The sequence below is a fragment of the Amblyomma maculatum genome, unplaced genomic scaffold (genome assembly GCF_055883805.1).
Source record: "Amblyomma maculatum isolate TAMU_Amacu unplaced genomic scaffold, ASM5588380v1 scaffold_13, whole genome shotgun sequence".
NCBI lineage: Eukaryota > Metazoa > Arthropoda > Arachnida > Ixodida > Ixodidae > Amblyomma > Amblyomma maculatum.
In genome coordinates this window covers 25,600,235-25,615,627 of record NW_028146738.1, presented here as the reverse complement: position 1 = coordinate 25,615,627, position 15,393 = coordinate 25,600,235, and the positions used below count along the sequence as shown (strand labels likewise).

The 15,393-nt window shown below is 47.8% G+C and overlaps 1 pseudogene; it reads left to right on the top strand.

Moving 5' to 3' along the window:
* Positions 1–4,388: 4,388 nt before the first annotated feature.
* Positions 4,389–5,798, top strand: LOC146172400 (uncharacterized; annotated as a pseudogene).
* Positions 5,799–15,393: the final 9,595 nt, after the last annotated feature.

Here is a 15,393-nt window from a genome sequence, read left to right as displayed (position 1 = left end):
GAGTGAACTGGTGACCGTACTAATACGCCCTGAAATCGCATACATTTTTATACTAGGCAGTTTATTTACAGCTGAATACTAATGACTTCAGTAGCAAGATCCGCAAGTAGCCCTTCTCCTGATGCCGATAATTTGTCGCGAGCGGGATCTCACGTTGGACACACTGACAGCTATTGCGGTGAAATACTTACGCGCATTTTAGAGATATACTATATTGCAAATACAGAACCATAAGAAAGAAAAAAGCAACGACGAAAACAGATAAACTTATGAAAGCAAGAGAATGCCGGTAGATTTAACAAAGTGCAGCAAATGAGCATCGCAGCAACGCTGGCATAAACAGCGCCGTCAACAAAATCTAAAAGCAGACAAACCACAAGAGGCAAACCTTGAAAGGAATTAAGAGTCCCAAAACATTAGTGAACGTTCTCGTGACAATGAAACCTGCTGTAATCGAAGTTGCGGCTGATGACAAGTCTCGTATACCATCTTTCCGTTGCTCTGAGAACCTGACTTTTTCTTTAGTGACGCCAACTGTAGTTTCCACGCAAATAGGTATAAATTTTAAAACAGAAGACTGTAGGGCACGCTGGTATCTGACCGCCAGTCCACGCAGTCGTTCACCCTGAACACCATTCTTCCGCATTGTCGATTACGCCACATGTATTCTTGGTATTTTCGTCCAGAAATATGCCAGCATATGTCAGACGCCCATTATTTCTACCTACCCCGCCGGGGTGGCGCAGTGTTACAGCGCTCGACTATACTGTTCTCAAGGAAGCGGGATCGAATCCCGGCCTCGGCGGCCGCTTTTCGATAGAGGCGAAAAGCAAGGCGCCCGTGTGCTGTGCGATGCCAGTGCACGTTAAAGAACCCCAGGTGGTCGAAATTTCCGGAGTCCTCCACTACGGCATCTCTCATAGGCTGAGTCGCTTTGGGACGTTAAACCCCGCAAACCAACAAACCAGCCATTATTTCTACCTCATTATATGTAAGCAACGAAATTGGAACTGATTCTAGCTTCAGCAGATTAGAAGACGAAAGCTCAGACTATCTCACAAGCACGAACGCTTTGTCAGTAGCCAAGAGCTTGGCTATCTAGCACTGGCCTATCACGAGTGGTGAGGCACGGGTAAAGCCAGTCACGATCCGCTATAGCACGTGAAATGCTTTAAAAGTTTAAAAGCTCAGTTACTCGTGCCAGCTGCAATGTTTATTTACACGCCATCAAAGAAGCATCAGTTTTCGCATATATTCGTGCTCGTGTTGAATTATTTTTGTGGTTTTTAGCAGCTTTCTCTTCATGGAATCACGTAAGCTAATGAAGAACTGGTCCCATGGTTAAAAGTGTTTTGTCGTCGTAATGACCACAGCACCACTCTTTGCTTCCTTCGTTTCTTAGCAGCTTTCATCCATCATGAGACAGGACGAAGTTCCCAGCTTGTTCTGCTCGTTCAAAAGTGCGCCTTGTCCGGTTAGTTGGTTCTACGTAGCATAGACGTTTGCGCAAGAACTTAAACGAAGACATGGAAAAGACACATGTGCGACGAATGGCAAGCGCTTGTCAATCGTCATATGTGCCTCTTCTATGTCTTCCTCCAAGCTTTTGCACTAACGTCATCTTTGCATCTTTGTTATTCTGCTCGTTACAGCGCCCTTCTAATAGCCCTCAGAAAAACTTTAAGTACTCATTTGTGTACCATCGTTTCAAAATGTAGAGACCTCAGGGCACCTCTCAATACCATAGGGCCTCGAAAAGTGTGAAGGGTTCAGCTTACCTTGCACACATTTATTGTTTAAGAGGTGCGGTAAGTGTTTCACTAGATAACGAAGAAATGAGTCCCCGTTGCTTAAGCAGTCTTTGAAAAAAAAAAAAAAAAAACGGCACCTTTTCAGCGAAGTGAACATGTAGGCGGTTGCTGGAACCGAGGTAGGCTGTCTAACGCTCGGGTTACTGATGAAAGTCATTTCAATTAAACGGCATTTCTACTCCCAGGTTTCCTATGCTGACTGTCACGCAGTCGCTATTAAACTGAGGACCACCGGAAATGAAAAACAAAAATTTAATTTTTAGATAGTTGATTCCAGTCTGCAGTCCACCCTCGCCTGTACAAACGTGCCGGTCTAGGTCTCGCTAAGCGACTTAAGGTGATTTCGTAGTCAGAATCGTGAGTTCGGGAACTTTCTTCTTGGAGCTGGAACGCCGCTCCAGCGATGTAGAGCCGGAGAGGAGGCAAGAAAAAACTGACAACTAGTTCGTACGCTGCAGTGAGCTAAATTCAGATTGAACTGGCTTCTATATATTTTCCTTGGGCCCATTCCAAGTTCTTCATTACACAACATCCTACACTGATATTATCAGTAAAACGCTCTTTATTCCTTGCCACTGGTAGTAAGATATGTATGTCATTTATGTCAGTCGATCCTTGTCAGCAAATGGTGTGTAAACGTATCTATAGCCTAAAAACGGTTACAATGTCATGATATGCAAAGCACGTCTTAAGGCTAGCAGGGATCTGCTGGAGATGTTAACCATCCTTCATCAGCTCACAATAATATAAACAGCTACTCTCGGTTCTTAAGTGAGCCAGCATTTGTCTTAACCGAAGGGCTAGCCCAATCCGTTCGGTATACGCCACATGCTCTTCGCCTTTGTCAAAAAAATTATTTCCGGTGCCGTATGGATTCACAGTGATGTAACGAATTCGGCCTCATTACTGATCGCCCTGTGAGTCTCCTTTCATAATACTTTTTATCAGCGTTTTCACCTATAATTTACATAATATACGGTAAAGTGTCTTAACTAGTTGTTCGCATATTTACATGAAGTAGTGTCTTGTATGTGGTTTGGCTTCTTTTTTCTTTTTTTTTAGGATTCTCTTGTCTGAATAGAGAAGTGACCACAAGGGAAATCTTCGGCAGGCAGCTCATTTAAATCGCAACTCTGAAGCCAAAAAAAAAAAAAAAAAAATGCAACGACCTGCTCTCGTACGTTCTTGCCTACGGGACATGACTCGTTCCCTCTTACTGCTTTTTCTTTCTTTTCTTTTTTTCTTTTTGCGAAACGCCTACATGCAGTATGAAAACCACCGCGAACAACAAAAAAGGCCTAATGTCGGAAGTAAGGTGACACACACGCACAAAAAGAAAAGAATGCAGCTGGAGCGGCTACTGGTGTTTCGCCAGCGTGCGATTGCTTCTTTCCGACGATGGCCCCAGGCCAGGAGCCATAGCAGGGGAAAAGCCGCAGGCCACCTCTTCAGATGTCATCGTTGGCTCCGCTAGCGGTTCTTCTCACGAGTTACTTTCAAATCGCCGACCCCACAGACCTCGCGGGGAAAGGCCCTGCTCCTCTCTTTTTCTGCATCTCTCTTTTACCTAGGAAGAAATGCCGTCCAATTTGTTCACCATGGTATCCGGTCCTTTCCTAGCTTTGGGCTGTCACGCTAACTTTTTTTTTCTCTCTTTCGTTTTTAGCTACCTTTTTTGTGTGTGTGTGTGGTTCACAGTCGCATATGTCGTGCTATACGCGTCGCCGTACGCCGTACATAAGCACGGCGACACCTGTGTTATGTAGCTTGCCCTTTCAACGCTGACAAACGAACGTTATAACGTTCGTCCGTAACTTTTGAAGCAGTTTTTTCTTCTTTGCTAGGTTTCTTATCGCCAGCAAAACTTGCTCGCATCGGAGGTGAGCTCGAAAGGAGTGTTGGCCGAGATGATTGGAAGGTAAGAAAATAACGAAAATGACAGGAGCAAGCCAGAAAGGAAAACTCCTGAGGGGGGGGGGGAGACGCGAAACGAAGCACTGCATGATTCTAAAGAACCGTGAAAAAAAAAAAAAAAATGCTGTCTTGTGTTTGTCAAAAAGTTATCTTTCGTTTTATGATCCACAAAAAAAAAAGCAGAAAAAAAAACGTACGTATTTCTGAACTCGGAGTACTCCAAGGGGAGACCTGGACACAAATTGCTTCGTCCGTTTTCCCTTCCCTGCCTTTCGCTTCTTTTAGCTTGTCTTTTTTTCGCTGAACGAGGCACCGTTGAAATAGAAATATAATAAAGCGCGATCAAATATGCTGAGAGGAAGCAATATTTAGTACAAGTGTTCTTTTTGCGAATAAATTAAACAACGAAATAACCAATAAAATGTTGTCTTTCTCTAAATGTTGAGCGAGCATAATTACAACTCACAGAGAACAGGAAGAAAACGAATTCTGCTATTTCGAGCGCATATGTACACTAATTAACAAATATGAAGCTCAAGCGGGAAAGAAGTTTATGTTATGTCTTGAAAATGAGTGGTGATAGTATCTTCCAGTGTGATTGCATAGAAGGCAACTTTTTCTTTTTTTTTTATCATCCCCGCCACGCCAGTGAACGGACGCAGGATGCAGGGCTCCGCAGGAGCGGCTTCAGCGGCCATGTTGGGCCGCGGTAACAGGGCTATGGAACAGGATAATGGCTACCAGGTTGTCCTGCCAAGTCTTTCAACAGGGCGTTTTGTGTTAAACACAGTTTTTTTGCACGCGGATATCAGGGCCCGCCCGTACCGGGTGGAAGATTTCCGAGACGCGTTGGCTCAGCGTTCGCTGCTCCCTGACGTTATCGCCATGGGGGCGTATCGCATGAGCCACGTCTGGGCCATCACTATGAAAGACGCGGATGCTGTGAAGAAGATTGCTGGAGTGGGTGAGTTGTGTGTGAAGCAACGTCGCTGCCTCGTTATTGATCCCGCTAACCAGGATGTGAGGCTGAAGCTCCACTGGTTGCTTCACAACGTTCCGGATGAAGATGTGCGTGTGGCCTTCGCGCCGTATGGAAAGGTTTCCGAAGTGGCCAGGGAGCGCTGGCGCGTGCATGGCATATCGGATAAGGGTTAAACTAGCAGGGTTGTCACCTTGAAGATGAAAGTGGGGGTCAAACCGGACGACTTGCCGCACCAGCTGAACGTCGGCGGTGAGTTGGCGCTCGTCGTAGTACCTGGAAGACCTCCGTTATGTCTCCGGTGTCGAAGTACCGGCCACATTCGCCGAGAGTGTAAGGTTCCGCGTTGTGGTGCATGCCGTCGTTTTGGCCACGAAGAAGGGCAGTGTTCTCGCAGCTACGCGAGCATTGCTGGACCTGGGAACAGCGAAGATTTTTCCGAGCATCTGATGGATGAGGCGGACGAGGAAGAGGCAGCCAAAACAACCGGGCAACCGGCAAGGAATGATGGGCCGGTGTTGACCCCATTGACAATGAGGAGGACGTCCACGGCCGTTGCGACAGCGGACTCTGCACCAGTGGAGAATGGTTCCCAACTGGACGCAAGTAACAGCGTGGCGGCCGCCAGAGAACCTGTGCTCGAAAGCCAAGGCAGCGCGGAGTCTCCCAACTCCGAAGTTATGGACTTCAACGCAGGAGTAAGCGGCCTACCCGTTGGGAAGCGGCCCCATGATGAGATCGCCGGTGAGGATCTGCAGCCTGGTGGTGGCAGTGACGAGCCGCCATCGAAAGCACCGGGGGTTCGGCGTTCGACGTTGAGGCCTCGGCTGAACGTTTCGTCCGAGACGCGGCAGGCGGGGAAACCGCCTCCGTAGTTTGAACGTGACCTAATGCATGTGAGTGCAGGGGGTGCGTCAGCCGTCATAGCCTGTTTTCGGCTGTGGCTCTTTGACTGTGTTTATGGAAGGTGGCAAGTGCGGTGGTCAGGCACGCCTCAGTACGCATTCAGACATCCCTTTGGGAGGCCGGATACGAGCACGTACGCTTTGGAACCTCGGACAAGCAGAGCAACATGGACGATTGAGGTAGGCATCACATGGATCGGACGCCTTTTTCTCTAGATGCATGGCAATTAAGCTAGATGTCCCATTACGTGTAGCAACCTTGAATGTTAGAGGGCTTGGAGCCCGAAGGCGGCAATGCCAGTTGAATCGCCTGCTGCTAGATAATGAAATCGACTTATTAGCCGCTCAAGAGTCAAAGATAGAATCTCAGGTCCATGCAGACCGCATGGTGTCTGTTTTCCATGCAAACTTTGATGTGTGTGTTTGTCACTCTGTGGGGGCATCAGGCGGATGCCTTATTTTCATTCGCAATACTTTGGGTATAAGCGTACACTGCGTATTTGCATGAGAAAGTGGCCGACTCTTGGTTGTTGACTTTTTGTTCTGAAATTTATTTTGGCGTGCTGTCTGTATGTACGCCCCCAATGTTGAAAGTGATCGTCAAAACTTCTTTTATTCAGTCGAGCCGTACTTGAAATGTGACAAAATTTTGCTTGTATTGGGCGATTTTAACTGTGTGTGTGCTGCTACTGATCGAGTGAGGATTAGACCAGTGAAAGACAAGAGCGCTGAACTGTTGAATGTATTGGTGCATGACTATTGCTTGGAAGGCATTGGAAATGTGTTTTCTGCTGGAACCCGTCCGAAATACACCCACTTTCAACGCGATAGTCATGCGAGACTAGACAGGCTGTATGTATCTATTGAACTCGTTCCAATCTGTACCGACTATAATGTAAAACCTATTTCGTTTAGTGATCATTGCCTTGTTAGTGCGACTTTTGGAATGAAGGTTAAGAAATCTGTTTTCAACTGGCATCTATGGAAACTGAACGAGAAAATTTTGGAGGACGAAGAGTTTGTTAAGGCAATCACGAACGATTTGGAATGTTTGCTTAAGGTGCATGAAGAAAGCCATGCAGATAAATGGGAAAGATTTAAAGAGCAGGTGAATATAAAAGCAATAGAAAAGAGCAGTGTTATTCGGTACAAACAGAAAGAAACAGAAAAGGAACTTCATGGACAACTTGAGTGCCTGTTGTGCATGGAAAGCTGTGCGCCAGGAAAGTTCACGAAGCAAATAAGAGATGTGAAATCTCATTTAGAAAGAATCGAGGCTGAGAAGTACAGAGCCGCGGTTATACGTGCAAGAAGCGATAAACTGTGGGCTGGCGAGGCGCCGACAAAGCGAGCGCTATCAGATGAAAAAAGGTATGCTTGCCAGAAGGAAATCAGGCAAATAAGACATGAAGGGCAGACTACAAACGATGCTAAAGATATAAAGTGTGCGATTCTGAAACATTTTGCTGAGCTTCTGAGTAATACGCGCGAACATAGTGAAGGGTTTCCAAAAGGATATTTACGGCTAATGCCAACGCTCGAAGATCATGTGAAAGAGAGCCTTGAAATGCCTATTACATTGCAAGAGATAGAAAAGGCCATAGATGACCTCCCATGTGGGAAAGCCCCTGGACCAGATGGGCTGAGCGCTTCCTTTTACAAAGCATTTAAAAACCATGTTTCCAGCCTTATGTTGGAAGTGATAAGAGAAGCCTACGAACGCAAACAAGTGCCATTATCATTTACTACGTCACACATCGTACTTTTTCCAAAAACTGATGATCCGGAGAAACGCCTGTTGGTGAAGTCCTATAGGCCAATAAGCCTGACAAATGTTGATTACAAAATCTTCATGAAGGTTTTAGCGAAGAGATTGCAGAGTGTAATAGCCAAATTAGTCGGACCGCACCAAACGTGCGGCATAAGAGGTCGCAGCATCGCCACAAATATACATGTGGCACGAACCGTACTGGAATGTGTAGACACGCTTGGAAGTGAGGTTGCCATGGTTCAGCTGGATTTGGAAAAAGCGTTCGATCGCGTATCACACGACATCCTTTTCTCCATTCTAGAGCATTGTAACCTGGGCTCGGTAATCGTGGAGGGAGTGAGAATGGCGTACGCAAACTGCTCGACGCGTATTATAGTGAATGGCGATCTCACTGACAGTCTCGCAGTGCGTTCTTCGGTGAGGCAAGGATGCCCACTCTCTCCTCTGCTTTTTGCAGCCTATCTCGAGCCATTATGCTTGGCCATTCTCAGTAATGAACGCATCTCGGGTTTCAAGCTTCAATCGGCGCATGTGAAGCTACTTGCATACGCGGACGACATTGCAGTATTTTGTGAAAACAGAGAGGGCATTTGTGAATTGGTTAACGTTGTTGAAAAGTTTTGTGACCAGACTGGATGTCGGGTTAACTGGGAAAAAAGCTCCGGATTTTGGCATGGCTTATGGGATGCTAAACCGGCTTCTTTCTCCCGATTGCAATGGTCTTCCGTGCCAATACAGTATCTGGGTGTGCCCCTACAATGTTATCGCGATCCTAGCTTACATTGGAAGGAAGAAACAAATAGAGTGCGAGAGAAAGCGGAAGCATGGTAGGGAAGGCAACTGTCAATCTTTTCACGCGCGTTCATCTGCAATGTTTTTTTGATTTCAAATATATGGTATGTAATGAATGTTCTATGTGCGTCACGAACTGCCATTCAAAAAATTCATCGTGTGTTTGCGGTTTTTCTTTGGACTTCGACCTGGGAAAAGATGAGGCGAACGAATTTATTTTTTCCTTTAAAAAGCGGAGGAGTCGGTTTGATTCATTTGTTTCTGCGCCAAGTGGTATCGCGCTTTTTTTTTTCTTCGCGACCAAAATGACACCTTTTTAAGAACAGTCATGCAAGTGCGGCTGCAAAGGCTGTTACCCGTATTTGTTGTCTCCTCAAGTGAAAACATGCGTGGTGCTGTCACAGGATATTTGCGCGAGGTAGTTCTCTCTTACAAGTTGTTAGAAGTGCGTTTTTCCCGTGAATATTTGTACAGTGTTGGCAAGAAAAAGCTGTATAAGGACCTAGTGGAAATAATGCTGCCGGCACCTTTGTATCGAGAGCCCTACCGTGGAGGCCCAGGGCAGGATATTTTAAAACCAGTGAAGAGGATGCCAGTTCGACCGGCTGCCAAAACGTTCTTTTTTAAGTTGCACTCGAACACTCTACCCGTCAAAACCTGGCTTCACGAAAAAGGAATCTATGTCCCTTGGACGACAAACTGCCTGCTTTGCAAGAAGCCAGAGACAATTGAACACATATTCTTAGACTGCTGGGATGCAGTATTCCATTGGGACGTGCTACAAAGAACAATTAAAAAAGAGCTACCACTAAACCCTTATGGCATCCGGTTTTTACCGGTGGAGAACGAAGACGTACCCTATGATTTAATAATGCTTCTGGGCCTCCACAGCTTGTCGAAAACACGGATGCAAGTAAGGCATGAAGATATTAACATTCGCAGTGTACGTGAAAATTTTGTTGAAAGTGCTGTTTATCTACGGGAATGTATCTGCGCGCTCCCCGACCCACCACAGTGGGCAGAAGTTCTGGATGACCTGGTAAAATTGAAGAAATTTTAACCTCACACGCGTCAGCTCAAGGGCAGCTGAAGTGTTTTATTAAGTGTGACAATTTGTTGTTCATGTATACCTCGGAAATAAAGAAAAAAAGCCGGGGTGGCGCAGCGGTTAGGGCGCTTGCCTACTGTGCCCAAGGACGTGGGATCGAATCCCGGCCACGGCGGCCGCTTTTCGATGGAGGCGAAAAGCTAGGCGCCCGTGTGCTGTGCGATGTCAGTGCACGTTAAAGAACCCCAGGTGGTCGAAATTTCTGGAGTCCTCCACTACGGCGTCTGTCATATCCTGAGTCGCTTTGGGACGTTAAACCTCAAAACCAAGCCATTATGTTTATCATGTCTGACCGCTTTATACAGTGCCAGCCATCCCTCTGAGATGTTCTTCCTCGCGAGTCTCTTTTTTTGCCTCCACAGTACAAAATGTAAAGTCTAAGGTCGTGCATTTATTTAAAAATGAATTCTCAGCCAGTGTCATGGCACACACAGCACGCAAGTACTATTTACATGGTCAACTATTCCTGCATGTGACGGTACAGTTCTGCAACATCTGCGACAAGAGAGAGAGCTAAAGCGGCTGCGATGAAACTTTGGCCGGAATATTTTGTTGCTAATCTGGTGATAAGTAGTCTGCACATGGCCAAAGTGGCCTTAGCGGTAAACTTGTACGTGCTTTGATGACAATGTGGTGATTACAGCTGACCCAATTTTTTTTTTAAATGTCGAGATCATATTAGTTAAAAAAAAAAACACTAATCAAACTAGGTGGTCATCCTTGAAAACCATCCATAGAGGCACTTTATGAGAACAATTCTATCGGTTCCGAAATTTCATCTCCTTGTAGCGAAGTTCATAGGGCTCTGACCTTCATTCTTTTTGCAGCGTTTGCTCGTTTTCGCTATAGTTAACTTCAATTATTCAATTACAAAGGCCAACGAAGCAGCGGGTCGAGTGAGGACGCCACCATGTTTGTAATGAATTTTAATAGTATTTGCAATGGTATGCAGTATGTGGTAGCATTAGGGTTCCCGCTTAAGGAATGGATATGAAAAAAAAAAAAGACACAGACAAGAAGAGAACAAGGATGGGCGTATATACTCGCGACTGACTTTATTCAGAGAAAAAAGCACACATTTATAGTTTCATGCCATTGCCTACAGCGCACGTGACAACAACTTTCTTTCATTTTTACACAATTTGATAGACACATCACTTACGCACTTATCACCTGAACTTTCAATGAAAAAATCCTCTGCGAGCTCACGTGCCGTTTGGTCATGACTGCTCCGCAATATTTTAGTTCCAGCCAGCAAAGGCCGGCGCGGCTTATCAGGCGTGGCCCAAGAGCATGCGCCGCAATGTAAAAGCAGATTGGACCCTTTCCAGTTATTCATTGAAAACTGATGCTCCCTTTGTCGCTCACTTACACAACGGCCCGTTTGGCCCGTTTGGCCTATAACCCTTGCCATAACTAGTGGCGTGACGTTTCATGAATTCTCGCACGCACCATTCCTCGGAGATGATTCGGGGACACAAGGAAGCCGAATATCGCGGTGCAGAGAAGACCACCAGAACACTGTAGCAATTGGCTACATTCTTGAGGTTATGAGACACCCTGTGAATATAGGGTACAACCGCCGGTCTGATCTTTGGTCGATCGTCACCTTTGCTGGGTGTTCTAACTTTAAATCTTTGCACAAGCTTCTCTGCCACACCGACTATGAGTGACGTAGGGAAGCCCGCTTTCTGTAACCTGCCAACCTGATTGTTGAGGCTGTCTCTGAGCAGGTGAACACATGACGTTTGCAAGGCTTCCTTCAAACATAACGTAGCAAAAGCGCGTTGTACCGTCTTAGAATGCGCAGATTCAAACGGCAACAGCTCTTTTAGGGCTCGTGGGGGGTACATCCAACACGTATGATATCTGGTGTTAAGGTGATATTAATATTGTCACGTTTCGACAGAACGCCAAGGAGGGCCGAAATATAAGACGGTTTGATTAGTCGACTAGAACGAGTCTTGCGCTCAAGCTTCCTCCTTCTTCTTTCAGCTCGCGCTTGTGTTTCCACAGCCCTCATCTTTTGCGTCGTCTTCTATGCGGCATTTGCCCCCCTCCTTAGGAAGCATCGTCCCGATGAGAACAAAAGGAAGTAGGAGGTTAAGGTCAGACTGAGTGGTATGGCTTCATACGCACGACGTGGACGACGTCAGCTTGGTGCTGGCGTCGCTTTGATGTCGACACCCCGTCTGGCATCACCTCATAAGTGACGTCGGTTAAACATCGCTGAACAACATAGGGCCCGAAGTATCGCCACAATAGTTTTTCGGAGAGTCCACGGAGGCGAATAGGCGTCCATACCTACACTTTGTCGCCAGGTTCGTACATTACATGTCGGTGTCTCTGATTGTAGCGTCGTGCATCATGCTCCTGCTGGTTTTTGATCCGCACACGCGCTAGTTGGCGAGCTTCCTCTGCACGCTGAGCGAATTCCTCGGCGTCCTGATCAAGATCATCGGTGTCGGCATTCGGGAACAACATTGCATCTAGCATAGCTGTTACTGGTCGCCCATGAAGGAGGCTGAATGGTGTCATGCGAGTGGTGTCTTGGCGGGCCGTATTGTAGGCGAACGTGACGTAGGGAAGTATTTCGTCCAAATTCTCGTGGTTCACGTCGACGTACATGCAAAGCATGTCTGCGAGGGTCTTATTGAGGCGTTCCGTCAACCCATTGGTTTGAGGGTGATAGGCTGTAGTTTTACGGTGACTGGTACCACTGAGGCGAAGAACGATTTCCAAAAGTTCGGCCGTAAATGTAGTTCCTCGGTCAGTTATAAAAAGTGCCGGAGCGCCATGCCTCAGGACAATGTTCTCAACGAAGAACCTAGCTGCTTCGGCGGCGGTACCCCTTGGCAGAGCCAATTGATCTCCGCGTAGCGGGTCAGATAATCAGTGGCGACAATTATCCATTTATTCCCGGCTGTAGACGTCGGAAATGGTCCCAGGAGGTCCATGCCAATTTGCTTAAAAGGTGTCGATGGCACTTGAAGAGGGTGGAGTAGGCCAGCTGGTTTTACAGGGGGTGATTTACGGCGCTGGCAGTTTATGCACGTACGTACATAGCGTTTCACTGTCGCCGGCAGTTTTGGCCAGTAGTATCCGTGCTGTACTCTAGCCAACGTGCGAGTGTAGCCTAGGTGACCGGCGGTTGGCTCGTCGTGGCACGCTTGCAAAACTTCAGTGCGGAGAACCGATGGGACGACGAGTAGATGACTGTTTCCGCCAGGACGGAAGTTCTTCTTATAAAGTACGTTGTTGCGAATAAAGAATGAAGGGATTACTCGGGCGAAAATCTTCGGAACAACCGTAGTTCGCTTCTCCAAGATATCAATAATAGGGAGCAATTCCTGATCCTCTCGCTGCTGTTGGGAAAGCGTTGCGTCATCTATGACGCCTAAAAACGCAGTGTCTTCATCGGTCATAGTAGAAGGTTCGACGGGCGCTCGCGAAAGGCAATCTGCATCTGTGTGCTTCTTTCCAGATTTGTAAATAACTGCCATGTCGAATTCTTGTAATCGAAGGCTCCAACGCGCGAGTCTCCCTGAAGGGTCCTTTAAGTTCGTCAGCCAACAGAGAGAGTGATGGTCGCTGACGACTTGAAAGGGGCGAGCGTACAACAAAGGGCGGAATTTCATAACCACCCATACCACTGCAAGGCATTCTTTTTCAGTTGTCGAGTAGTTCGCTTCTGCTTTAGATAGGGTCCTGCTGGCGTAAGCAATTACCTTTTCCACACCATCCTGGCGCTGCACCAACACAGCACCTAAGCCCACGTTGCTGGCATCCGTATGAAGCAGTGTAGGGGCGTCGTCATCAAAGTGCGCCAGGACAGGTGGTGTCTGTAGACGCCTCCTCAGCTCATTGAAAGCTTGTTGCTGTTCTTCACCCCAGCGAAAGACAGCGTTGTCACGCGTCAGTGAAGTTAATGGCCAGGCTATTCGTGAGAAGCCAGCAATAAACCGACGGTAATAGGCGCAAAGACCCAGGAAGCGCCACAATGTCTTTTTGTCCGTAGGTGTTGGGAACTTGGCGACTGCGGAGAGCTTTTCAGGATCAGGCCGAACACCTTCTTGGCTGACGACGTGGCCTAAGAACTGCAGCTCCTCGTAACCGAAGTGGCACTTCTCGGGTTTTAGGCCCGCAGATCGTATGGCCTGAAACACAGCTAGCAAACGGAGTATATGCGCTTCAAATGTAGCCGAAAACACGATCACGTCGTCAAGATACACCAAGCATGTTTGCCATTTAAGTCCCGAAAGCACAGTGTCCATCAGCCTCTGAAATGTTGCTGGCGCAGAGCATAAACCGAACGGAAGGACTTTAAACTCATACAATCCGTCGGGAGTGACGAATGCTGTCTTCTCCCGATCCCTCTCATCCACTTCGATTTGCCAATATCCATGCACTTTTCAAGTCCATCGACGAGAAGTAACGTGCATTTCGTAGGCGATCCAAGGAGTCGTCGATGCGAGGGAGAGGGTACACGTCTTTTTTGGTCACTTGGTTGAGCTTGCGATAGTCTATGCAAAATCGTAAGCTGCCGTCTTTCTTTTTAACAAGTACCACGGGGGAAGCCCAGGGACTCTGTGACGGCTGGATAACGTCGTCTCTAAGCATTTCGGCCACCTGGCGCTGAATGGCTTCACATTCTTTCGGAGCCACACGTTAAGGATTTTGTCGAATCGGGCGAATCGAGCCGTCCGTGATAATACGATGTTTTGTCAAAGGCGTTTGGCCGATCCGCGATTCTGAAGCAAAACAGTCTCGAAATTGATCTATGAGATCTAAAAGGCGGTCCCGCTCTGAAGAAGACAAATTTGGGCTCACATCAACGATGGTTACGGGTGTCTTGCACACTGATCCTCTCTGTTGCAGTAAGCAGCAGTGCTGCGCATTTGGGAGGCTGTCGAAAAAGGCCACAGTTGTGCCTTTTGGAATTTGCTGACGCTCGTCGCTAAAGTTTGTCAGCAGCAGTTCGGTATGCCCATTGGTCAAGTTGACCAGCCCTCGAGCTATAGAAACAACTCGGCTGAGTACCAGGGTAACTGCCCGTTCGGCGACGCCATCGCCTGTATGCGCTACGTCGCATTTCACTTCAACAAGAGAGCATGATCATGGAGGTAATGTCACCGTCTCATTGGCGACGCGTAAGAGCAATAGTGGTACTTGCGCATAACCAAGGTCTTCATGGTTATTGGTGAAGGCAACGACGCTGTCACAGATGCTGATTACAGCCCCATGAAGACGCAGAAAGTCCATGCCCAAGATGAGGTCTTTGCAGCAGTCAGGGAGAACAACGAAGCTGCCAACAAACACCGCGTTTCCTATTCCTATCCGGGCAGTGCATTTCCCTGTCGGTGCCGCTGACCCCCAGCACTTATTACTGGCCCAGTCCATTCAGTTTTTACTTTGCGCAGCGTGTCGGCCAGTTTCTGACTAATAATTGAAAAATCTGCCCCGGTATCCACCAGAGCATGTACCTCCAGCCCATCAATGGAAACGGCGAGGTCAGCGCTAACAAAGTTATCTGGGTTGATCGTCCCTTTCGGCATTTGCGGCGGAAGCGCGGCGAGGTCGGCGCTGTCAGCTTCGTCGTCATGGCTGATCATCTGGTACGGCATTTTCGGCGGTTGTGCGGAAATGTCAATGTTAGCGGCGGCGTCAGAAGCACGGGTTGTCGGCAATTGCGGCGGTGGTGAGGGTTTTGAAACTTTTCGACTGGTTGCAACCTCCCCTCGCGAGGTTGCAGCTCTTAGTTTCCCCGGTGAGGGCTAGGGGACCGCCGTCCGCTAACGTCAGTAGTGTTGCGACGCGTCGGCGAATAATAACGCTGTGGCGACGGGGAGGAGCGGCGGCGGAAGCCCGGGGATTCGGTTTCTTTGTTGACCGGGGGGTCGTCGTCGATTTGGGCAGAATCAGTGTCGAAGCGGTGGCGAGCAGAAGCTGGCGGAAAGGACTGCCCCTCTTCGCGGTGGCGGCAGTACCGATACACATGGCCAGGTTGTCCGCAGTAGAAACAAAGTGGTCGGCTGTCATAACTGCGCCACCTGTCAGTTCGGCGCAGTTGAGAGCGCCTGGGAGGCGCCCACTGAGGCCCCTGGAGGAACCGA